Source organism: Thalassophryne amazonica, chromosome 1 (assembly GCF_902500255.1).
Source record: "Thalassophryne amazonica chromosome 1, fThaAma1.1, whole genome shotgun sequence".
NCBI classification, from domain to species: domain Eukaryota; kingdom Metazoa; phylum Chordata; class Actinopteri; order Batrachoidiformes; family Batrachoididae; genus Thalassophryne; species Thalassophryne amazonica.
In genome coordinates this window covers 100783992-100811427 of record NC_047103.1, presented here as the reverse complement: position 1 = coordinate 100811427, position 27436 = coordinate 100783992, and the positions used below count along the sequence as shown (strand labels likewise).

Below are 27436 nucleotides of genomic sequence, written 5' to 3'. Positions count from 1 at the left end.
TATGCTGCTATAGACTTAGACTGCTGGGGGGTTTCCCATGATACACCCAGTGTTTCTTTTTATTCACCTCTTTTTGCTCTGTATGCACCACTCTGCTTTTAATCATTAGTGATTGATCTCTGCTCTCTTCCACAGCATGTCTTTTTCCTGGTTCTCTCCCTCAGCCCCAACCAGTCCCAGCAGAAGACTGCCCCTCCCTGAGCCTGGTTCTGCTGGAGGTTTCTTCCTGTTAAAAGGGAATTTTTCCTTCCCACTGTCGCCAAGTGCTTGCTCATAGGGGGTCGTTTTGACCGTTGGGGTTTTTCTGTAAATATTGTATGGCTTTTGCCTTACAATATAAAGTGCCTTCGGGCAACTGTTTGTTGTGATTTGGCGCTATATAAATAAAATTGATTTGATTTGATTTTTTTACAAATTAAGTTTAAAAACAAAACAACAACAGCAACAGCAAAAAACATTACAAGACAGCTCTGCGGTGTTTACACATGCACAGTGCGTGCGTTTGGATGCTTGTAGCTCTTCAGGAGCAGGATACAGAATAATATCAAACATGTTTGATTTTCATCTGACCATACGATAGGCGATCAGGAGGTGGCCGTGAGATGTTGAACGCAGCTTGTTACTCCATGTACACTACTTGATGCAGGACGCGCGATTAACCTGAAACTTGGTCCAAAAATTTCTCACACAAATGAAAAATCATCTGAAAAAGGGCCAAAACTCGCACAGTGTAAAGCCAACATTTATGTGTCAACACAATATTGAGTACACATTTTACAACATCATAAAACGTGTGCACATTCTCTCCACATGCAAAATATTTTGCGATGACACTTCCAGGGCTCCATAAAAATGCCTGTTTTTACAAATAAAAAATGGAATATTTTACAAAAGCACATTTATCTGTAAACATCAACACATGACACACGTCACATTAACGTGTTGGTTTACATAATGAATGACTGAATCAATCAGTGTTTAGCAGAGGCACTTTTACCCAGAATCCTTTGCGATCTGTGTTTGTTACAAAACCTCAGAATTAGTGCATTATTCAACATTAAAAGATATATGTTATATTTTAACTTTGTACAAATGACAGAATTGACATTAATGGAGTTATTCTGTCAGTATTCACACAAAACCATAAGTCAGGATGCCTTTATTTTTCAAGACCTCTGCCTGACCGGAGCATTGTGATTGGTAGAGAGTTGGTTTTGTGGCTGCTCTCAGGATGCTGTAATGCTGTAGCCATGGAGCTTCCAGCAGGGGGCAGCATGTTCAAACATAACAATGCTGACTCATCGTTTGGGTCTTTAGTCGGTTTTTATGCTTCCAACAGCGATCATGGTGTTAAAACTCAAATTCTGCTTGTTAGCAGTTGCAAATGTACCAGAGACAATACTGGAAGTTATCGGTTATCTGTAACTTCCGATACATTTTTGGGTGGTTCATCGGTTTATCTTTATCAAAGATAACTTTTCAGTTATCTGATTATCTGTTATCAAAGTTAATTTTTTGATTATCTGTGCCCACCACTGGTTGAGCACCTACCTGTTAAGTGTTTCGTAGCAGATGTGTAGTTCTACCTTCTGAAAACAGAGGAGAGCTACTTCTTGAAGAAACTGCTCTATCCTCTGCAGGCAAAGGAGAACTAGTCACCCCCCCCCCCCAAAAAAAACCCCACAAACAACAACGACAAAAAAACTAATTTTTTTTAACACCATACTGATATGCGGGCAGTATCACCCAAGTCATCCAGAGGCATACATTTTTAACTTATGGTTCAAATTTTAATCAAACTAATTTCGGACAAGTTATTTAAATTAATGTCACGTCTGAAGTTTTATAAAGTGAAAATATCAGATATATGTTTTAGTTTTAAAGTAATTCACTAATTTTTAAGGTTTTAGTGTGGACATGCTGGGTCCAGGTGCATTACAGGTATGATCTCAGTACGTTCACGACATGAGAAATGCATTTTAGACACTCTGATCAGGCTCCACAGACAACAGCATTAAACTCTAGTGCCTAAAAGTCTCATGAATATATTCTCTGGGTTTATAGATGTTATTGTGTTTGCATTTATTAAATTCCATGCATCTCAAATGTAGCAGAGTATGAGACGCAGTTTTCAAGGTCTCTACCGCCATCTACTGGCCAGTACTGTTCATGGCAGTATTCACCCTGAAGCTGGTCTGACATTTTTAATCACTGTACTCAGTTCCAGCTCAAACTGTACCACAGAACCGCACGGTGTAAACGTTCAGAGCACACGATGTTGTTCTCACACACATTGTACATTCAAAAACCACACATCAGACTCGTGTTTCCAGAAGCAAAATGTAAACAGAAGCTTTTTTTCAAACTTAATTTACAAAAACTCTCGATGGGAGACATCAAAGTTTAAAAAAAACAAAAAACGTTACAAGACAGGTACATGCACAGTGCAAGAGGTTGGATGCTTGTAGCGCTTCAGCAGTGGGATACCCTCACGACGGCCGACCAGAATATCAAACAGTTTTGATTTTCATCTGACCATATGATCACCGATCAGGAGGTAGTCGTGAGATGTTAAACGCAGCTCATTACTCCATGTATACTATATGATGCAGGATGTGCGATTAACATGAAACTCGGTGCGATCCAAAAAATTATTGCACGTATGAAAAATCAGCTGAAAAAGGGCCAAAACGTGCACCAGTAGATCATGGCAGTGTTCTATTTATTTTGACACCGGTTATATCAAATGGTTATCTAATTACAACTTGGCTTTTTTTTTTTTTTTTTTTGAAAATGCCTTTTTTTTTTTTACAAATAAAAAATAGCATATTTTACAAAAGCACATTTATCTGTAAACACCAACACATGACACATCTCACATTAACGTGTTGTTTACATAGAATGAATGAGTCAACCAATCAGTGTTAGCAGAGGCACATTTTATCCAGAATGCCATCTGTCTGTGTTTGTTACAAAACTTCAGAATTAGTGCATTATTCAACATTAAAAGATATATGTTAACTTTGCACAAATGACAGAATTGACATTAATGGAGTTATTCTATCAGTATTCATTTTATTTATACACCAAACCATAAGTCAGCATTGCTTTATTTTCCAAGACCTCCACCTGAAGGAATTGTTGTGATTGAGTAGAGAGTTGAGCTTTATGGCTCCTCTCAGCTTATTTCTGTGCTGGAAGCCATGTAGTAAACTGGAGCTTCCAGCAGGGAGCAGGATGCTCAAAGACAGAAGTGCTCACTCATTATGAGCACTCACTTACTCGTCGCTATTAATGCTTCCAGAAGCAATGGTAGTGTTAAAACTCAAAATCAGCTTGTTAGTATTTGCAAGTGTACCAGAGACAATACTGGAGTTTATCGATTATCTGCAACTTCCGATGCATTTTTGGGTGGTTTATTGTTTTAATTTTATCAAAGATAACTTTTCAGTTATCTGATTATCTGTGCCCACCACTGGCTACCTATAGCTACATAAGCTACTGTTAAATTAGCAATTAATTGGCCAAATGTACCCTGCTAGCCAACAAGGCCAAACAAAGCCGGCAACTAGTGCACAAAGTAAAATAGCGCAGTTTAATCCTACAGTAACGGTATTAACAAATACATATAACAACAAATGTAAACAAAAGTGTGTATTAATATGAGCTTACCATACAGAACAGAACAGAAAAGAATATATTGTTAGCTATGATAAACAGTGCTGCATCCGGCTTGATAAGTTAAAGTAGCTGTTAGGTTTAACTAATTGTACCCCACTCCTCCATTTTTAATCACTAATATAATAATATTAAAAAAAGAACAAGAAAAAGGACATTTGTATGTATACACAACCATAAAGCGTGCTGAAATTTATATGGCGACAAGATATAAGTACCTTAGTGAAAGGATACTGAGGTGGAACCCCTCCTGGCTAAAGAGAGCTCGGGGCTCGTAGCTGCAGCGACATGTAGGCCAGGTTAGCCTTTAACTAGCTCAATGGAGAGGGATAAATTTCAGGTCAGTTAACATTGACAGTAGTAGGCCTAATCACTTAGGTAGTAAACTATTTGTAAGAAAATGAAACGAAAACAAAACCCTAAAAATGAAGTCTGCTAAAATGACGTATAACTGGCATATATATATATATATATATATATATATATAAGGCGAATGAGGCCTAGGCAGGTTATTAGATCATTAATAGCTAGTAGTCTAAGCTGTAATTATAGCTATGTTACTATATAAACAGAAGCTAAGATATAATATGTCTAGGTTTCTATCTAAGTTCATCCTAATTGTTAGGTTATGGCTAGCTACTATAGGCAGACAATTTCAATCTTCTACATGCTTTCTAATGGAAATCCCAAACTTAGATACTATCTCTTGATATCTATTAAAAACCTTTTAAACTGAAGAACCAATTTGTCATACAGAAACCTCTGTTTAACTAATCTACTCGTAAGTTTATGATGTCTAGTGGAAAAACTTTAGTAATTATCACAAATTTGACCAATTCTGACTAGTTGGGAGGTATAAACACCGTACGTGGGTTTACTTGGTATGTTACTACTCATATAAAGAAATTTTACAATATGAAAGTTAAAATCATCCTATTTGTCAAAAACTGCTGTTTTAAACCGTCTATCGATAATGCTCAACTCTATATCCAAGTATGAGAGTTTGTTATTGTTTTCTGTAGTTGGATTTCTTGACCAACAGACTTCAGAATGTCAGGATGGGGAACCTGACATCTAGCACCATAACGATGAACACGGGCACACTGCAAGGGTGTGTGATCAGTCTGGCACTCTTCACTCTCTTCACCCAGGACTGTAGCCCAGCAACCGGCCCTCAATTGGGCCAGATACTGGCCTCTCTCTCCTAACCTGTGATTGGTTGGTGGCCGAGATGCTGGAGTCAGGCCATGTGTCAGCTTCACATTGATGTGGCGTGAGTGCTGCTCTCCTATTGGTTGTTTAGGAGAGGGAATCCCAGCTCTGCTCTCCTATTGATCGTTTAGGAGTGGGAACTCTCACTCCAAAATGGAGGCCAGTATCCAGCCCAATTCATAGCCAGGCCGGTTGTCGGGATACCAGGACTGTGCCCCCACTCACTCCTCTAACACCCTGATAAAATTTGCTGATGACAAGCCTTGGGCCTTATCAGGGACAGCAATGAGCCCTGGTACATGGAGGAAGTCAAACACCTGAGAATGGTATGCAGACAAAGACCTGAGCCTCAATACCACCAAAACCAAGGAGGTCATCATACACTTCAGGAGGACGAGGAGAATCTTACAGTCTCCACTACACATCAGCGGAGAAGCGGTGGAAAGGGTGGACTCAATCAGGTTCCTTGGTACCCACATCACCAAGGATTTGACATGGACATTACACACCCACCAACCTCGTGAAAAAAAAACCAGCAGAGCATATTATTCTTGAAGAAGCTGAAGCAGGCTGGTCTGGCTCCACAGCTGCTCAGGAACCTCTACAGAAGCACCATCGAGAGCATTCTCTGCATGTGTCATCTACAAGGATAACAGCGCCATGGGGGAAGAGGTACCACACTATAAGCACACAGAGTAATAGGCTAAGGAACAGCTTTTTCCCCAGAGCTGCAGCCTCCATCATCCACCCTGTCCCCCTCCCACAAACACAAACATTCAGTAACAGATATCAACATGTGCAATAAATAATACATATCTGTTTACATATCTAAAACTATCCTATCTCACTAAGTATTAAGCACCTTAATAATTTATTAAGCACCTTTTGTTAATTTAAGAAGGTGTTGCCGTCCTGTGAAGCTATTTGTTGTTTTTTAAAGCTGCTGTTGTGTTGTTTTTTGTGTATAGCTGTCTGGAAAGTGCCTCCAGAATTTCATTGAAGAAATGCAATGAGAATAAATATCTATTCTATTCTATTCTATTCTATTCTATTCAAGATGTTCGCAGCACAAAGCTGGCATGCTGTGAACTTACCAAGTGCACTTGGATGATTAGTTCTCAGCTTTAACTCATTTAAGTCCAACTTCACAAAAACTGACATAGAGGGTAAACTTAGCCTGCAACTGGTAAGTAATAAAACACAGGTCAAACAGAGAAACCGTATTAGGCCTATATGCTAAACTACAGTGCATCTGGAAATTACAAAGCTTCACTTTTTCCACATTTTGTTATGTTATTGTTGTGTGGGCCGCTGAAGAGGAGGTACTGCTGGCCCACCACCACCAGAGGGCGCCCTGCCTGGAGTGCGGGCTCCAGGCACCAGAGGGCGCTGCCGCCGACGAAGGCTGCCAGGGTGACAGCTGTCACCCATTACTGGACACAGCTGACTGCACTCAGGACGGAGGTATATCAGCAGGACAGCGTCTCCACCTCAGTGCCGAGATATCGCCTTGAGCCTAAGGTAATCTTCTCTGCAGCTTCTTTAAGTATAATCCTATAATACTTGTTAAACCTTTCAGGACAGCTGACTACCGAAAGCCGAGTGATCGGATAAGTACTCACCTTCCTGCTTATTGTGACAAGAGGTGGAGGCGGCTTGCCCCTCTCATCTACTGGGTGCGGTCGCATCCCAACCTGTGTGTTTGTGTTCTTTCCCGCCAGCAGTACCGGATCCGACGAGCGAAGGCAGTGGCCACCTGGGAATTCGGGACTTGGCGGTTCCAGTACTTCTGGGTTTCGGTGGCAGAGGAAATCTGGGTGGTTCCGGTTCGACTAGGACGGACGTCTCCTACCTTCGGGCCTGCCCACAAGACACCAGCAGATTTCGGCTTACACCTCCAAATTGTGAATTATTGTATCAGTTGTGCTAATTTCACAACAGTAAAACTTGTTCTTACCTTTTTCCATTGTCCGTTCATTGCGCCCCCTGTTGTGGGTCCGTGTACCTACACTTTCACAACAGTTATAGCCTTATTCCAAAATGGAGTAAATATTTTTTTTCCCCCTCAGTTCTGCTCGCAACACATGAAATGACAACATGAAAATGTTGTTTTTTTTGTTTTGTTTTTTTGCAAATTTATTAGAAATAATAATAATAAAAAAAAAGTAAGAAAGCACGCATACATAAGTATTAACACCCTTTACTCAATACTTTGTTAATGGCCCTTTGGCTGAAATTACAGCTTCAGGTCTTCTTGAATATGATGCCACAAGCTTGGTGGACCTATCTATGGGCAGTTTTGCCCATTCCTCTTTGCAGCACCTCTCAAGCTCCATCAGGTTGGTTGGGGAGTGTCGGTGCACAGACATTTTCAGATCTCTCCAGAGATGTTCAATCAGATTCAGAACTGGGTTTTAGCTGGGCTACTCAAAGACATTCACAGAGTTGTCCTGAAACCACTCCTTTGAAATCTTGGCTGTGTGTTTAGAGTCGTTGTCCTGCTGAAAGATGAACTGTCGCCCCAGTCTGAGGTCAAGAGCACTCTGGTGTAGATATTTTCATCCAGGATGTCTCTGTACATTGCTGCATTCATCTTTCCATCAATCCTGACTAGTCTCCCAGTTCCTGCCATTGAACAACATCCCCACAGCATGATGCTGCCACCACCATGCTTCACTGTTGGAGTGGTACCTGGTTTCCTCCAAACATGATACCTGGCGTTCACGCCAAAGAGTTAAATCTTTGTCTCATCAGATCAGAGAATTTTGTTTCTCATGGTCTGAGAGTCCTTCAGGTGCCTTTTGACAAACTCCAGGTGGCCTGCCATGTGCCTTTTACTAAGGAGTGGCTTCTGTCTGCTCACTCTACCATACAGGCCTGATTGGTGGATTGCTGCAGAGATGGTTGTCCTTCTGGAAGGTTCTCCTCTCTCCACAGAGGAATGCTGGAGGTTCTTGGTTACCTCTTTGATTAAGGCCCTTTTCCCCAATCACTCCGTTTAGTCGGGCAGCCAGCTGTAGTAAGAGTCCTGTTGGATCTGAACTTCTTCCATTTATGGATGATGGAGGCCACTGTAGTCATTGGGACCTTCTAAGCAGCAGAAATGTTTCTGTATCCTTCCCCAGATTTGTGCCTTGAGACAATCCTGTCTCAGAGGTCTACAGGGGACAAAATTAATTTCATGTATTTTGGATTAAGGCTGTAACATAAAATAATGGGGAAAAAGTGAAGCACTGTGAATAATTTCTGGATGCACTGTATGTGGCAATACAACAAATAAAACATTACCATAGTCAGTTCTGGAAGATGCAAAGGGCTGAATCATATCTAATTTCTAATTCTATTTCTATCCTGTTTTAACTGTAAAATTATTTTGTGCACATCTGTTCTTGTTGGCTCCTCATTGTATTATGGAAGATTTCAACATTTCTTTAAGGTAAGGTTGTCATCCCAGGGCTGATTGTCATGAGTCCCGCAAGTCATTTTATTGCATGTTTAAATGCTCAAATCTGCATTCTGATGAGTTTTTGAGAAATGATGGCCTAAAGATGATTGTAATAACATCAGGTAGGTTGGAAAATTAATGGTGAAAGGATTGCACTCATATAGTACTTTGATGCTCACAGTGCTTCACAGTGATGCATCACATTCACTCACACACAATCACACACACTGGTGTCAGGGTTCTGCATTCAAGGCGTTCAACTTCACACCAACTTTAATTTGGGGATTAAAGTCCTTGCCCAAGGGAATGTGGTGATTTTCTGGTCTGATGGTGAATATTTAAGAGGATGGAAACTGCATAAACACACACACACACACACTGAACTTGTAACCGTGTGTACATGCAAAGAGGATTAAGAAAGGGATTACGAGAATGACTGCCTCTTCCTGCTCCATGTTTACCGGCCAGTCTTCCAGTTGCCAACATGTGGCTGTGCCCTGTGACTGCTGGAGGCCACTGGATACCTGTGTGTGTGTGTGTCTGTGTGTGGTCTGAAAGTATAGTTTCTGTGATGATTTTACTCTACCAATAATGATGTGCTGTGGTGTATTATATTTTTCATGACAGTGCAGCAGACAAAACCTTTATCAGTGTATTTCATTCAGCAAGTGATTTCTGAAATATTTGGTGGATCATCGCGTGTTCAGAAAGATGTGTGATTGTTCTAGATCCGATGCGACAAGCATCCCCCTATTCGCCCTATTGAGATATCCCATAATTCCTTGCGCCCCAGAAAGTCGGTGCAGTCAAAACAGCACAGATAATCCACATGACAACAATTAGAAATGAACTTTATACTACCAAAATGTATTTTTATGCTTTTCATCACATTAATGCTCAGGGTCTCACGACTGCTACATGAGACCCTGAAAATGTGCTAAAACAAATACTCTAAACATTCCATGTTTGCTACGTTTAACCTGCGTGGAAATCATAAACACAAACTGAACTTCAGACATTTCTGTATATTACTCTAGAACAAACAGGATAAACAGTGCTGTAAAGGACAATAAGCAGGACATTAAAGAGCAAAATTCACTTTCCCCCAGAAAGACATGAACAGGAAGTGATTGCAGCTCACAGCGATTCCCATTGAAAATAACAAACAACCTGAGCTTCTCGTGTGTTTACATAAAACAAACACCAATAACAACATCTAACCCAGATAATATATTCATAAGAGTTTTAAGCATAATATACAAAGAGTTTTATGTTGCGATGTTAATGCTGTTGTCCGTGTGCAGCGGTTAAAGTCCAACCTCATCAGCCAAACTGACTCAGTGCAGTTCTCAATGTTAATGACATCTTGTAGCGCGACAAACTCTCTGAAGTTTTGCGGGATTTGAAACCTCTATAGGGCGAACGGCAAGCAATTTCTGTGGAACTGGAGGTGACACTTCACATCAAGAAGTGCAGTCTTGTTTACAGTAGTATTACTTGTTTGACAACAAATGTCTTCCACATAGATGAAGAACATTGCTGAGAATTTGCAGTTGCCAGAATGGACATGTCAGGTGGCATCTTCAGATTCTGGACCACAAAATACAAGTGGACTTCAGCAGCTGTGGTGTTTTGGTGTTTAAACAAAATGTTTTGATTCTTTGGTTTGATGGGTTTTCTATCATAATAAAATAGAGGAGGCTGAATGCCTTCGTTTGCAGTTTGCTGAGCAGTTCCTTGTAGCGACATGGCCTCAATTCGCCCTAATTAAATAAATACATTAATGCTGTCTCAACAAAAACCTGAGTTTGGAACTGCAGACAAAAGACTGTGTTTTCCCTCTTAGTTGAGAAATTCCTAAGTCATCTGGAGATCTTAAGATAAGCTTGGAGCCATCCCCCATGGGCCAGCACTGGGATTCACAGCAAAACAAAACTGTAATTCAAAGTTCTTCAAGGGGGAGCCATTGCCTTTTTATCAGTGAATGGCTTAACGTCAGAATCTGAATTTCTCAAGGCAAGGAAAACCCAAATTTTATGACCACACACTCAGGCCAGACCCTATTTGACTTAAACTAATTCTGCTTTCAGCATTGAAGTAATCCTACAATCAAATTGGTTATTACCTAAAGCCAATATTTTAATTGAAACAATTCTACAACCGAATTAATAAATTCTTAATTTCTGAATTTAATTCATCCATCCATCCATCCATTTTCTTCCGCTTTATCCGGAGTCGGGTCGTGGGGGCAGCAGCTCAAGCAAAGCCGCCCAGACCTCCCGATCCACACACACCTCCCCCAGCTCCTCCGGGGGAACCCCAAGGCGTTCCCAAGCCAGCCAAGAGATGTCGTCCCTCCAGCGTGTCCTAGGTCTTCCCCGGGGTCTCCTCCCAATGGGACCTGCCCAGAACACCTCTCCAGTGAGGCGTCCAGGGGTCATCCGGAAAAGATGCCCGAGCCACCTCAACTGACTCCTTTCAATGTGGAGGAGCAGCGGCTCGACTCCGAGCTCCTCCCAAGTGACCGAGCTCCTCACCCTATCTCTAAGGGAGCGCCCAGCCACCCTGCGGAGGAAACTCATCTCGGCCACTTGTACTCGCAATCTCGTTCTTTCAGTCATTAGCCAAATCTCATGACCATAGGTGACGATCGGAACGTAGATCGATCGGTAAATCGAGAGCTTTGCCCTCCTACTCAGCTCTCCCTTCACCACGACGGTCCGATACAGTGACCACATCACTGCAGATGCTGCACCGATCCGTCTATTGATCTCACGCTCCATCTGTCCCTCACTCATGAACAAGACCCCAAGATACTCCTCCACTTGAGGCAAGGACACTCCACCGACCTCAAGACGCCAAAGCACCTTTTTCCGGTCGAGAACCATGGCCTTGGATTTGGAGGTGCTGATTTTCATCCCAGACACTTCACACTCGGCTGCAAACCGCCCCAGTGCACGTTGAAGGTCCTGATTTGACGAAGCCAACAGAACCACATCATCCGCAAACAGCAGAGACGAGATTCTGTGGTTCCCAAATCAGACCCCCTCTATGCCCTGGCCGCGTCTAGAAATTCTGTCCATAAAAATAATGAACAGAACTGGTGACAAAGGGCAGCCCTGGCGGAGGCCAACGTGCACTGGAAACAGGTTTGACTAACTACCGGCAATGCGAACCAAGCTCCTGCTGCGGTTGTACAGGGACCGGATAGCCCTTAGCAAAGGACCCCGGACCCCGTACTCCCAGAGCACCCCCCACAGGGTGCCCCGAGGGACACGGTTGAACGCCTTCTCCAGATCCACAAAACACATGTGGACTGGTTGGGCGAACTCCCATGAACCCTCGAGCACCCGATGAAGCGTGTAGAGCTGGTCCAGTGTGCTGTGACCAGGACGAAAACCACACTGCTCCTCCTGAATCCGAGGTTCGACCATCGGTCGAATTCTCCTCTCCAGTACTCTGGAATAGACCTTACCGGGGAGGCTGAGGAGTGTGATCCCCCTATAGTTGGAACACACCCTCTGGTCCCCCTTCTTAAAAAGAGGGACCACCACCCCAGTCTGCCAATCCAGAGACACTGTCCCCGATCGCCACGCGATGTTGCAGAGGCGTGTCAGCCAAGACAGTCCCACAACATCCAGAGACTTAAGGTACTCAGGACGGACATCATCCACCCCAGGAGCCTTGCCACCAAGGAGCTTTCTAACCACCTCGGTGACTTCGGCCTGGGTAATGGATGAGTCCGCCTCTGAGTCCCCAGTCTCTGCTTCCTCTTTGGAAGACGTGACGATGGGATTGAAGAGATCCTCAAAGTATTCCTTCCACCACCCGACAACATCCCCAGTCAGGGTCAACAGCTCCCCACCCACACCGTAAACAGTGCTGGTGGAGAGCTGCTTCCGCCTCCTGAGGCGCCGGACGGTTTGCCATTCGAGGCCAACCGATAGTCCTCCTCCATGGCCTCCCCGAACTCCTCCCAGACCCGGGTTTTTGCCTCTGTGACCGCACGGGCTGCGGCAGGCTTGGCCTGCCCGTACCTGTCAGCTGCCTCCGGGGTCCCACCTACCAACAAAGATAAGTAGGGCTCCTTCTTCAGCTTGACGGCATCCCTTACTTCCAGCATCCACCAACGGGTTCGGGGATTGCCGCCGCGACAGGCACCAGAGACCTTGTGACCACAGCTACGAGCGGCCACATCAACAATGGAGGTGGAGAACATGGTCCACTCGGACTCCATGTCTCCAACCTCCCCCGGGATCTGGGAGAAGCTCTCCCGGAGGTGGGAGTTGAAGACCTCGCTGACAGAGGGTTCCGCCAGTCGTTCCCAGCAAACCCTCACGATACGTTTGGGCCTGCCAGGTCTGACCGGCTTCCTCCACTCCCAGCGGATCCAACTCACCATCAGGTGGTGATCGGTCGACAGCTCTGCCCCTCTCTTCACTTGAGTGTCCAAGACACATGGCCAAAGGTCAGATGATACGACTACAAAGTCGATCATCAACCTCCGGCTCAGGGTGTCCTGGTGCCACGTGCACTTATGGACACCCTTGTGCTTGAACATGGTGTTCGTGATGGACAAACTGTGACTAGCACAGAAGTCCAACAACTAAACACCACTCGGGTTCAGATCGGGGAGGCCGTGCTTCCCAATCACCTCCCTCCAGGTCTCACTGTCGCCGCCCACATGGGCGTTGAAATCCCCCAGGAGAACAATGGAGTCCCCAGTTGGAGCGCTATCTAGTACCCCTCCCAGGGACTCCAAGAAGGTCGGGTACTCTGCACTGCCACTCGGCCCGTAGGCTGAGACAATGGTGAGAGACCTGTCCCTGACCTGAAGGCGTAGGGACGCGACCCTCTCGTTCACTGGAGTAAACTCCAACAATGGCGACTGAGCTTGGGAGCAATAAGCAATGCGACCCCAGCTCTCCGCCTCTCCCCGTGGGCAATGCCAGAAAAATGAAGCGTCCAGCCCCTCTCCAGGAGTTGGGTACCAAGCTGTGAGTGGAGGTGAGCCCGACTATCTCTAGTCGGTATCTCTCAACCTCCCGCACAAGCTCAGGCTCCTTCCCCCCCAGCGAGGTGACATTCCATGTCCCAACAGCCAGGGGCTGTGAGCATGGACCGGGCCGCCGGGCCACCCGCACTCGACCGCCACCCAATCCTCTCTGCACCCGACCCCCATGGCCCCCTCTGCAGGTGGTGAACCCACAGGAGGGTGGGCCCACGTCCCTCTTCCGGGCTGAGCCCAGCCGGGCTCCACGGGCTAAGGCCCGACCACCAGGTGCTCGCGCGTGAGCCCCACCCCAGGCCTGGCTCCAGGGTGGGGCCCCGGCTCTGCCATACCGGGCGACGTCTCGGTCCTTGATTTTTTTACTGGTCATGGAGGTTCTGAACTGCCCTTAGTCTGACCCGTCACCTAGGACCTGTTTGCCTTGGGAGACCCTACAAGGGGCACAAAGCCCCCGACAACATAACTCCTAGGATCATCCGGGTACGCAAACTCCCCCACCACTATAAGGTGGCAGCTAGAGGGGGATTCTTTGAATTGAATTCAAAGAAACTTTAATTAATTAAAAACACAAATTATTCAAACTTTTAATTTAACTAATTAAAGTGTTGATTTTCAGATACTACAAATTAAAGGAAACACTCCTTTACCTTTTCAGATTTCAAAATCTCTTTTGAAACAAATTTGAAAATCACTTACAGCGAATCAATTTCTCTGTACATAACTGTAACAGGTATTTTGTAACAGGAAACTACTTAACTGAAATGCTAGGAAGATTAACCTTAACGGCTTTTGCCAAACTAAAGCATGTTGAGTCTCTGTTACCACAGTCTGTTTCTCAATTCCAGGAGCAGAAGGAGGAGAACCAGCGATTGAAACAGAGACTAGATGAGGCCGAAAGATCTTTGATCCTTGCTGAACATCGCATCAAAGACGAAAAGGTAACCGTCACAGTACTCAGTGATGAGATCTATGCCCTGGAAGAAACTACCAGTGAATGCAATGAGACAATCACTGACTTACATGGCGAACTTGAGCAGGCACATTGTGAAATTACAACCCTGCAAAACGAGACCAAAACATGCAGAGAAGTACTGGCTCTTGAGAAATCAAAGAACCAGGAACTTTGCAAACAACGTCTTGACACAGACCTTTGTCTGACAGAAACCCACCAACAGCTGGAGCTCAAGAGCGAAGAATTGTTCTCACTAAGACGAGACCTGGAAAATTCTCACATGAAACACTTCAGACACCACAAATACCTGGAGAGAGAAAAACTCCAATTCCTCTACACAGGTACACACCGAGGACTTTTCCCACCTCCCTTCATGGAAACAGGCACTTATCCTCCAGAAAACTTTGACAGGTATCGTGAGACTCTTGAGAGCTCACCTCACGATCCCCCTCCACACACTCAGCCTCTTTCAGTTCTCACCGATTGAGAGCTTGATAAGATCGCACAAAACATAACTCGCTTTGAGCCAAGTCCTGATGGCTCCCTGGATACTGGTGCTTACTTGAACGACATCAAATACTCTCTCAGAAGATTTCCTCAAGCAACCAGTGACAACTTTATTTATCTTGTCAGAAGAACTTCTAGCCACGAGGTTAGCAGGTTCATTGAATGTCAACCTGAAGCGGTAAGACAAGACATTCAAAAGTTTTGTATGGCACTGGAGAAATAATTCTCTGACCACACAGCTCAGACAGGCTTAGCAGCCGCAATGAAAGTCAAACAGGGGAGAAAAGAATCTCCTCACCTGTATTACAACCATCTGCTGTGTGCATACTTTGGTACATGCAATGAGCCATGCATGGATGAAGAGCTCAGCTTCAAAACCTTGTTTGTTGAAAACCTTCACCCTGTCACACGTTACCATCTAGGAATCCTTGGGGATCCTAAGGAAGCCAACATTCAATATTTGCATGATCTTGCTTTGAAAGGTTTCATAAAGCAACAGAAAAGAGACTCTAAAACCACTGAACATCATTCAGTTTTGAGTGTTAACACTCGACTGTCAGCCCTTGAGCTCAAAGGCACCCCCCTGTGGTCCACCTAATCTCAGCACAGGCTCTACACCAAGCTCTCCTAAACAGAAACAGAAATCTACTCGATGCACACAAAGCATTCGAGGCAGACCACATCCACAATGACCGTGGTCCCCCAAAAATATTCAGTACTTTGGATCGAAGACCGATCCAAACTCACAGACACAACATGGACAGTTTGCACCCAGACGTCGGGAGAAATCCACATACTGGAAAAGACAAAATGATAACCCACACCAAAGCAGGACTTCCCCTGCAGATGAACATGAAAACTCTGCGGTGAGGCAGAAAAGTCTAAGCATCCTACGAGACATCATCTATGACCTGAAGGATGAGAACCATCAACAAAGGGCTGATGTGCTATCCATCACCTGTATGGTTCCACCTTCACACGTAGCAGCAGCATTCCCTCAGTCTCGCACAACTCAGGAATGTCACAGACTGAATCAGACACAGATCCCGAGTCCTAGACTCGAAGCTCAAGACCAAACATCGCAAAAAGGTCATCCTCACTCCTCCAGCAATGCTCGTGGAGACAAGGTCAACCTCAAGGAGAAAACATGTGCTCACCCAGACGGGGTCAGCATAAATAAACCAGGCCAACCAAAGTTTTTGTGCAACCTGTCAGAAAATGACAGAACACGAAAGCTATACCTGCCTGTCACACTTGAAAATTCCTTCCAGCAGGAAGCCCTCATTGACACCGCTGTCGATGTCACAGTTATGTCAGCCAAACTCTAACAAACTGCAGGCTGAGACTAACAGTAACCTTACACACTCACCTTGCTCAGTTAAGATACAATCTTACACTGACCAAGACACAACGATGTCATCCATGGCCCGCATCCACCTGTCGGTGGGGCCCATGAGTTTTGTCCATCCAGTCTGTATATCACAACTGGATACTTTTCCACTCCTTCTCGGCAAAGACTTCTTTGACTGAATTGAACCTCTTATAGATTTCAAACGGTTGAAACTTTGGGCTCAGGTGCAGCAACCGCTTCCCCTGAAACCACTACAACCGACTGACCACTTGAGGTGCTACGCACCTAGACCACCTAACCAAAAACCAGTAGACCGACCTGGGCGTTCCTTCCCTGTAGGGCCGGATCTCACCTGGTGTGTGACAAAATCTCCACTGACGTGGACCAATTTAAAATCAGCAGAGATCACAGAGAAACTCTCTCCAAACTAACTGCTGTGATAGAAGAAATTGCTGCTACTGTGGGACAGTAGGGGTATGCCACAGTTGTTGACTAACTCAAACAAATTAAAATAAATCTGGTTGTGTCGAAGTGCACCCCAAACTTCTGCGATATTCGTCGCACCCACAAAGCTATTAGTACCACGAAAAACGACAGCGGATAACTACATTTGTAAATCTCTAAACTTACAGAGCATCACAGACATTATACTCCAACAGAGTGCTTTTGTATATAAAATTAACAGTAAGAAACAGCTATGCTGACTTAATAACATTTCAAAACCCTGAATCATGTGTGAATATACCAAATGAAATGCTCAAATTCAGTTAACAAATCAGTTAATTTCATCTTAACTTTACATTTATTACTTGAATTTATTTCCTTGAAATAAATTAGCATGTATTTAATTTTACATTTCTTTAAATCTACTTAATTTGTGTGGTAAAATGTCCTTCAAAATAGTGGAAAAAGACTAAATATGCCTATTATTTTTAGTTAGATGCACCAAGATCATTAAGTATCCAAATGACTTCACAGCTTTTAATTTACCCAATATTCTTAGGCGTAAAAATGTTTCTCCAAAACTGAGTAGGACGCATTAATATTTCTACACTGAATTGAGCCACCCATCCAATCCAGTGGGGGGTGAACACTATCTAACTCAAACTTTACTCAATTCTAATTTGATTCCAACCAGGATAACTTCACTAAGGTTGAGATCTTTTGTACCAGGTAGACCTGGACCAATTTAAAATTTCAAATTCAACTAACATGCATGTCCTTAATTGTGAGGGGAAGCCGTAACAACCAGACGGACCCACACAAATACGAGGAGAATCTGCAAGCTCCAAATTCTACAAACTAATCTTAAAACCATTTAATTAGCATTATGATGAGAAATTTAAAGCAACCTTCAAATGCAATTGAAACAAATAATAGGGTAAATGATGCAGACCTACAGAGTCTCCAAACTGCTGAAACAGGCTGAACCCTGAACAGCTTCCAAGAAAATGCTCTTTGAAGCTTTCCAATGTAGAAACAAAATGCTTTTCTTTCTTTAGTTTATTTGAGCCACTTTGTGCCTATGACATCAGCCTTTACTGCTGACATTGCCTGCAAGGACCTCTTCCACCATAAGCCACCGATGACTCTTTTCAGCCAGCTTCTTCCTTGTGATGAAGGAATCGGACATCATCCATTCCTCCACCAAATGGGGGGATATGTAGCGCCATGGCCTCGATTCGTTCTAATTAAATAAATACATTAATGCTGTCTTAACAAAAACCTGACTTTAGAACTGCAGACAAAAGACTGTGTTTTCCCTCTCAGTTGAGAAATTCCTAAGTCATCTGGAGATGTTAAGATAAGCTTGGAGAAATCCCTCATGGGCCAACACTGGGATTCACAGCAAAAAACAAAACAAAACAAAACTGTAATTCAAAGTTCTTCAAAGGGGAGCCCTTGAATTTTATCAGTGAATTTTCGGTCATTATGGATTACATGACATTATAATGGCTTCACGTCTGAATCTGAGTTTGTCCAGGCCAGGAGAACACAAATTTTATGACCTCACGCTAAGGCCAGACCCTCTCAAGACTGCAAGACGATATCCCTTCCACAACACAGGGTCATAAAACTTTTTCTTGATAACAGGTATTATTTTTAGGTTTAAGTGAAGAAAGAAATTCTTTTAAAATAAAAGAATTGCATCAGTATTTATTTTATTCATATCTAAAAAACTTCTAATGGTGTTTGTATTGATTAATCAAACAAAATGCTTTGCACATAATCATTCCATTTAATTGATATGTGTTCTTTAACTGATGTGTGATCTTTCTGCTTTATTAATATTGTTGATGGTGAAATATTCTGGTTTATCCAAAGGATGTGTCTGACTATTAATAATGTGTATCCATTGTCCAGTGTCTCAGAACAGATAATATATCAAAATAGTTAATGTGTTTAAATAATTGAATCATTTGTGTCTGCACTGTGACCACATGAAGCTTTTTGTAAAGTTACACACCCTAAATGGGTGGAGTTTGGTGATGTCAGTCCCCTTTAAAAAGTTAGAACAGAGTCTTGCGCTCTCTCTGCTGCCCTTCTACTCTTCTCCCTGCTCTCCTTTCTGTCTTCTTTGTTAAGCGCTTAATTTTTATTCTTGGGCCAAGGCCCCATTGCTAAGCTAAGCTAAAGCTACCACGTGGCATTCATTCTTTGTTCATTTTTGATCATTTTAACAAAGTTTTAAACTGATGCTGTAAGGTGCGTCAAGTTTTTTGAATGTTTAAGAGAACTTCCAAGCTGAACTTTTCAAATTAATAGTGAATTTACAGACAAGCGACTCTCCTTTTCTGTCAGCTATTTTGTTTTTTCAACGCTTTTAAAGTTTTACTTGTTTCTAAATTCACAAAGAATTTTAATCTGGCTCCAACAAACTTTTTAAAAGCTACCAGAAACCATTTTCAACAAACACCTTCCGCTTCTGGGTTCCTGCAAGCTGACAATGGTGCTGATTTCAACCATCAGCCATCCTGTCGGTAAAGCCTACACAAGCCTTTGGGATCACCTGGGGAGACCGCCGAGTTAACCCCTTGACCCAAGTGAGCACCATGGACGGACGGACGGACGGATGGATTCCTCCAAACCACCATCTCCATGGACCAGCTAAGTGACCCAGTGAAAGGTTCCAGAAAAAGGCTTTGTTGTTAATGGATACAAAGTGGCTCCTCCTTATTATTATTCTCTATTGAGCCGAGTATTCCTTTAACTTTAACTAGTAATGACTTCATGACTTTCTTTGCTAAAAAAAATGTAACTGTTAGACAAAAAATTACTCATAACCAGTGATGGGAATAACGGCGTTACTTTTTTCAGTAACGATTAATCTAACTAATTACTCTGACTGTCACTATAACGCCGTTACCACTACCGACACCCCGTTACTGCACGTTACTGAAGCCACTCAATAATCTTTTTTTTTTTTTACTTCACGCATACAGACACAGGACTCTCAGGCGCAAGTGTGTGTGTCTTGTCAGTGTGTGTGTGTGTGTGTGTGTGTGTGTGAGTGACAAAGGAGGGGAGGGTGAGATAACCGCCTAAGCAATGATGATTGGCTAAGGTATAGTAAGATTACGTCTTCAGCCAATCAGAGAAACTAGGCGGGTGGGTGTTTCGAGCGCATGCATAGTGGAGGGTGTTTACAACGCATAGCGAGAGATGGCGAGTGAGGAGGATTCAAGTGTGAAGACAGCGTTTGCCAGATGGAAATACAGACACTACTTTAACCACGTTGAGGTCAAAGGTAAAAATGTACACGTCGAGTGTACATTATGTCCCCGAGCAAAAACTTTGTCCACGTCTTGTGTAAGCAACTCCAACCTACTGAAACACCTGTCGATGGCTCACGCTTCCGCTAAACTAGTGGCCCAAGAAGACCAAGACACAGGTAGCAGGGCTGGTGTTAACGTGGGGTCCGCTAACAAAGGGCACAGTGAAGGACCCTCACTGTGTAAGCAGCAAAAGCTTGATTTTTGTGCTTCAGCTCCCCAAAATCTAACGCAGACAGAGCTCTATGACTTGATAGGGAGATATATTGTGGAGAACATGCTGCCGATGTCAACAGTGGAGTCAGACTCCTTCAGGGCTCTGATAGGGAAAATACCGAGAAAAGGAGGCGTCGGCCCGGCTTGTAGAAAGACATTTTCGAAATAAATTGATGCCGAATATGTTGAAATGAATGCTGAGCTCAAAAAAGAATTTGAACAGCTGGAATATTTGGCAACTACTGCAGACATATGGACTGCACACAATAAAAGCTACCTTGGCGTAACTGCACACTGGATACATCCACCAACAAACATGGAACGAAAAAAGCTGCCCTGGCATGCCGACGGTTTAAGGGCCGTCATACACACGAGAGTATCGCCACAGAGCTTGACAACATCCACTCATCATATGGCATTTCACACAAAATAACAGCAACTGTCACTGACAATGGCTCAAATTTCATTAAGGCTTTTAAGAGGTATCAGTCAGTCAAGGAGGATGACTCTGGGGATGAGGAAGATGATGAGGTGACTTTTGTTGACATGAATGATGTCTTGCAAAGCCATGTTGATGAGGATGACGATGTGATTAATTTACCACCACACTACAGGTGTGCATCACACACACTGAACCTTGTGTCTTGTTCTGACATTGAGAAGTGGATTCTCTCCAGACCAGAGAAGGCAGTTTACAGGAGTGCAACTGCAAAATGCACAGCCTTGTGGAATAAGGCCAGCCGTTCCACAGTGGCTGCAGAGACTGTAGAGGATGTGGTTGCAAAGAAGCTGATAGTGCCTTGCAGTACCAGATGGAATTCTTTTTATGAAGCCTTAGCTAGGATCTGTGAGATTCCCATAGTCGACCTCAACACCATCTCATCCAAGTTCGGCTTGAAAGCAATCACAGAAAAAGAGCATCAGCTCCTGAAGGAATATTGCATTGCGATGAAGCCGCTGACAGTCGCCCTAGATATCCTCCAGGGAGAGGACAACTGCTACCACGGCATGCTGCTACCTACCCTGGAGACCTTGATGATGAAAACCCTTGAGCTGAAGAGTGGACTCCAAATACTTGTGAACCTTCCAGAGGCAATTGTCGAGGTAAGAACTACATTTCTGTCTAATACATCCATACGTTGTGAAAATGAATAATATAGAGTATATATTGTACTCATAATGTGTGTGTGTGTGTGTGTGTGTTTGTATAGACAGTCAGTCATATGTTCTTTGCTTTATGTCATTTCAGGCGATAAAAACAAGATTTACAGAGGTGCTGGAGAGCGACAGTGCTCTTCTGGCTGCTGTGACTCTGCCCAGGTTCAAGTTACGTTGGCTGCGAACACAAGAAAGAAAGGACAAGGCCAAAGCAGAGCTGCTGGCGGTATGTCGTGCAAGTCTAAGAAATGAAGACCAGCAAAAAGGTACAAGCACCACCACACCCACATGTACCAGCTCAACTGTTGAGGATGCGTTCTTCTCCTTTGATGATGAGGACGACACTTCTGCTACTGCGGAAAGTCAAGTCGCAGATTATTTGAAATCAGGAGCCCAAGGGATGGACTCACTTCATGGATTTCCTCTTATAAAGAGAATTTCCCTGAAGTATAATGCTGCCACTCCATCCAGTGCTCCAGTGGAGAGACTGTTTAGCCTGGGGAAGCTGGTCTTCACCCCAAAGAGGAACAGACTCTCTGACCTCAAATTTGAGAAGCTGCTTCTCCTACGATACAACCACTGGTTTAAGGGCTAAAATGTTGAGATGACTGGGTTGGGTGGATGGATGGAGAGAGGAATGCGTGCATGTTTAGAGTTGGATTTAACAAATGCATGAACATTTTCAGTTCAATTTAAAAAGCACTCCTGTTAAGCTATTTACTTTCTTTAAGAAACAAAATTGAAGCACTTTATGTCCATCTGTTGGCTATAGTTGTGTACTAATTCTGGTAAGTTAGAGTTGCAGTAAATGAAAACCTTTGTGCAGGTCTTTGCTGTTGGTGAGACGACTGGGTTGGCTGGTTGGATAAATGATTGCATACATGCAAGATGAATGAATGCATGTTATGGACTTTAAGTTGGATTTAACAAATCTATATACATTTTCAATTCAGTTTAAATGAGCCTCTGTTAAATTGTGTACTTTTCTTTTTAAAAACATATTTTGAGAACTGTATGTCCATCCGTTGTCTATAGTTTGCGTTGAGTTGCAATAAATGCAAAGCTCTGTGAATGTACTTGTCTTTGCTGTCCTGCTCTCTATGCATCTGGCTTATGAAACACACTCTGAGAAGGGGGGGAAGGGGGCTAAGAGGCGGGTAACGCAATAGTTACTTTTAGTGGTAACTAGTTACTTTTATAGTGGAGTAACTCAGTTAGTAACTCAGTTACTTTTTGGGAGAAGTAACTAGTAACTATAACTAATTACTTTTTCAAAGTAACGTGCCCAACACTGCTCATAACCATCCCAAAGACATATTGTTATCTTTGGCTGCTTTCAGTGATGCTGGTATTTGGTTAGACTCTTTCTCTCCTATTGTTCTGTCTGAGTTATTTTCATTAGTTACTTCATCCAAACCATCAACATGTCTATTAGACCCCATTCCTACCAGGCTGCTCAAGGAAGCCCTACCATTAATTAATGCTTGGATCTTAAATATGATCAATCTATCTTTATTAGTTGGCTATGTACCACAGGCTTTTAAGGTGGCAGTAATTAAACCATTACTTAAAAAGCCATCACTTGACCCAGCTATCTTAGCTAATTATAGGCCAATCTCCAACCTTCCTTTTCTCTCAAAAATTCTTGAAAGGGTGGTTGTAAAACAGCTAACTGATCATCTGCAGAGGAATGGTCTATTTGAAGAGTTTCAGTCAGGTTTTAGAATTCATCATAGTACAGAAACAGCATTAGTGAAGGTTACAAATGATCTTCTTATGGCCTCAGACAGTGGACTCATCTCTGTGCTTGTTCTGTTAGACCTCAGTGCTGCTTTTGATACTGTTGACCATAAAATTTTATTACAGAGATTAGAGCATGCCATAGGTATTAAAGGCACTGCGCTGCGGTGGTTTGAATCATATTTATCTAATAGATTACAATTTGTTCATGTAAATGGGGAATCTTCTTCACAGACTAAGGTTAATTATGGAGTTCCACAAGGTTTTGTGCTAGGACCAATTTTATTCACTTTATACATGCTTCCCTTAGGCAGTATTATTAGAAAGCATTGCTTAAATTTTCATTGTTACACAGATGATACCCAGCTTTATCTATCCATGAAGCCAGAGGACACACACCAATTAGTTAAACTGCAGGAATGTCTTACAGACATAAAGACATGGATGACCTCTAATTTCCTGCTTTTAAATTCAGATAAAACTGAAGTTATTGTACTTGGCCCCACAAATCTTAGAAACATGGTGTGTAACCAGATCCTTACTTGGATGGCATTACCTGACCTCTAGTAGTACTGTGAGAAATCTTGGAGTCATTTTTGATCAGGATATGTCCTTCAATGCGCATATTAAGCAAATATGTATGGCTGCTTTTTTGCATTTGCGCAACATCTCTAAAATTAGAAAGGTCTTGTCTCAGAGTGATGCTGAAAAGCTAATTCATGCATTTATTTCCTCTAGGCTGGACTATTGTAATTCATTATTATCAGATTGTCCTAAAAGTTCCCTGAAAAGCCTTCAGTTAATTCAAAATGCTGCAGCTAGAGTACTGACGGGGACTAGAAGGAGAGAGCATATTTCACCCATATTGGCCTCTCTTCATTGGCTTCCTGTTAATTCTAGAATAGAATTTCAAATTCTTCTTCTTACTTATAAGGTTTTGAATAATCAGGTCCCATCTTATCTTAGGGACCTCATAGTACCATATCACCCCAATAGAGCCCTTGCTCTCAGACTGCAGGCTTACTTGTAGTTCCTAGGGTTTTTAAGAGTAGAATGGGAGGCAGAGCCTGGATCAGGTGACCCTGAACCATCCCTTAATTATGCTGCTATAGACTTAGACTGCTGGGGGGTTCCCATGATGCACTGAGTGTTTCTTTCTCCTTTTGCTCTGTATGCACCATTCTGCATTTAATCATTAGTGATTGATCTCTGCTCCCCTCCACAGCATGTCTTTTTCCTGGTTCTCTCCCTCAGCCCCAACCAGTCCCAAAAGAAGACTGCCCCTCCTGAGCCTGGTTCTGCTGGAGGTTTCTTCCTGTTAAAAGGGAGTTTTTCCTTCCCACTGTCGCCAAGTGCTTGCTCACAGGGGGTCGTTTTGACCGTTGGGGTTTTTCCGTAATTATTGTATCGCTTTTGCCTTACAATATAAAGCGCCTTGGCGCAAGTGTTTGTTGTGATTTGGCTCTATATCAATGAAATTGATTTGATTTGATTTGATTCTTCCTTTTAAGCATATTCATATGTTTGTTTAATATTTTTCTTAATAATTGGCTTCAAATTTCATCTCTAAATTTGAATCTTTTCTTATTTTATTGTACTGTTACAAGTATTATTATTATTGCTTATCCTTGCACATGCTGTTTGATGAACATTTTCCTCTACTTGCACCCATCTTGTGTGTTCTTTTAAGAGCTGATGTAACGTGAATTTCTCCTCTGTGAGATCAATAAAGTTTTATCTTATCTTGTCTTAATCAGATTTATTTACTTAAAGTCTTTAAGCTCTATCTCTCCTTCTCTTCCAACATCTCATGAGTAAGCAGGAATTGTGTCCATAAATGAACTTATTTAATCACTGTCCACGAAAATGCCAGTAAACTTCATTACTTGTAAATAAATTGTAAATATTTCTGCTGTGTTTCATTTTGTGTTCAGAAGGAAATCTTTGGTTAATTGTATTGGGAATTCATGACTTTCAGATCAGAGACTGATTTAATTAAATTGAGACTGATAAATTAATGAATGTTTAAATTAAAGTACCTATGCTATAAATAGGTGCCCCGAGTAATAATTAAATAATAAGTATTAAAGCCTAAATTATTAATTATTTTGGTGACTCATCAGATGGGCCTAATCCGATCTAATTAATTCTGGGAGTTTAACTGCTTATTCACTACATTCTTATGGTGCTCGCGTGTGACGTTTTATTTAGTAATTAGTTTACATCTTTATGGTCCCCCGTTGCCAGGCCTGTATAATTGTAAATTACATTACATTATTTTGGTGCTCCCATGTGGAGGCTCTAATAAATAAATTGCTACAATCTTTATGGTTCCCTGTGTGGAGGATCTAATAAATAAATAAAAAAAATACATTTTGTTACAGCTTTATGGTTCCCCATGTGGAGGCTCTAATAAATAAATAAATAAATAAATAAATAAAATACATTTCGTTATATCCTGAAGACTGACGAGGTCAAGAATGTGTGGACTAACAATGTCAACAGCCTGTGATCTCCAGAAATACCAGGGTGTGTGTTGTAGAGATTATGCAATAATGACATTGCACATTGAATTAGCATGCATTTTCCCAAATTATTTGGCATATCATTTCAGAGTAGTCATGAATGTGATTATTGTGTATGCTATATAGTTTGTCACATGCTGTATAATGTTGAGGGACTAAGTTGTAAACAGTATATAGTAAAAATAGACAAATCAGTTTTGAAGAATTGATAACCCTTGGTCTTTTTCTTTTTTAATGTTAGATGATACAGATGGAAGTCTGACTGAGATAGTAAAGACACAAAATGTTGAGAGAAGACACTTGTAATATAGTCAGTCCAAAACTGTAAGGTATTCTTCCATGCAATTATTATGATTATTATGAGATATACTAAGATTATTATGTCCACCAAGGACATAATAAAATCATTGGCTTATATTTATTTATTTGTCTGGCTTTTAGCAGGATTACGTCAAAACTACTGCACAGATTTTGATGAAGGTTTCACCACAGATAGATGTGAGGTCATGGAAGACTCTATTGAAGCTTGGAGGTGATGTGGATCCAGATCTGGATTGTGGATTCAGTTTCACTTTATATAGGCTTTGAAGGATTACTGAAGCCCCATCACACATAGCAAGAATGTGCAGGAATCAGCCCGACATGGCAAACATTGCCATAAATGGACACAGTTGGGAGGGGAAGAGGTGTGGTCAGCAGTGTCAGAACGCATCCTGATTACCTCGTCCACACCTGCAGGATGGCAACTGAAGCACATGTAGACAACAGGTAGATGACACAGACTGCTGTCAGATGGCCATAAAAGACTGCCCGATGTCCACATGTCTGGATGGCAAATATGGGAGGGTGATTCTTAGACTACGGGCACTTTTATGTCCCTTGATCATATTTTATGAAAAAAAGAAAAAAGAGGAAATTTCACACTTTTATAGTTATCTTTACAATGAAAGTGTTTGAAGACATTTGTCCTTTTTCACCTTTTTTCAGCATCATTATATGCAAATATTGCCGTTTTGTGCTTGTCCCACACCCAGACTTATGATCTTCAATGACAAAAATGAATAGTAAACAAACGTTTTTTCTAATGTTTTAAAATATCTCTGAATAAAATATCAGTAAAATAATCAAAACATAATTGGGGTATTCAATGTCATACAACTGTTGTGATTTTTTTAAACAAAATGTAGTTGTCCCACACTATTGCCGTAATTTCCACCACAACAATAATGTCCCTTTAAAAAGTTTGTATGAAATATTGTGTGGGTAGTTTCTATGGAGATAAACAGTAACATCAGAGCACATGTATATAGCGCCAAATCACAACAAACAGTTGCCCCAAGGCACTTTATATTGTAAGGCAATGGTGTGGTGGAAATTACATTTACAAGGCCAATAGTGCCCGTGGTTAAAGAATCACCCGGGACCGGAGTGGGAGGGAGCGCTGAACATTGGAGTACAGCCAACGTATGTACCGGACTCACGCCATACTCAGTCATACAATCACATCTGCGCTCGTTCTCCACTTCCCAGCGCCAGTGACCTTGTGTGTGTGTGCATAGAGCAGAGGTGCTGGACTGCTGACATGATCATTGGGTGTGTGTCTGTGTGTGTGGTCACAACAGCTGAATGAGCACCTATGTGTACGCGTGTGCGTGCAGGGGGGCGCATGTGCACACCATTGCCAGCTGCTGGACACTGCTGGCAGTGGGTCATGCTGTCCCATGCATCAGACACAGCCTTTCCAGGGAACTTTAATTTGTTTTTTGTGTTTTGGCTCACTTCAGCAGCACAATGCAACTCTGGACACGGCGATGGTTGGATTATCACATGGGATTGATTATTCCAGTACACAGCAGCAGAGCGAGAGG

The 27436-nt window shown here is 42.5% G+C and overlaps 1 long non-coding RNA gene across 2 annotated transcripts; it reads right to left on the bottom strand.

Annotated features, from left to right (window-relative positions):
• Positions 1–649: 649 nt before the first annotated feature.
• LOC117520022 lies at positions 650–27125 on the bottom strand. 2 transcript variants are annotated; one of them, XR_004563513.1, is made up of 5 exons: positions 27109–27125; positions 22466–22597; positions 16156–16161; positions 13831–13835; positions 650–660 (listed from the first exon to the last, which is right to left on the bottom strand). It is a non-coding gene; the product is annotated as an uncharacterized LOC117520022 (long non-coding RNA). The 2 variants fall into 2 exon arrangements; XR_004563511.1 differs by lacking the exon at positions 650–660 and having other exon boundaries at positions 13810–13835.
• Positions 27126–27436: the final 311 nt, after the last annotated feature.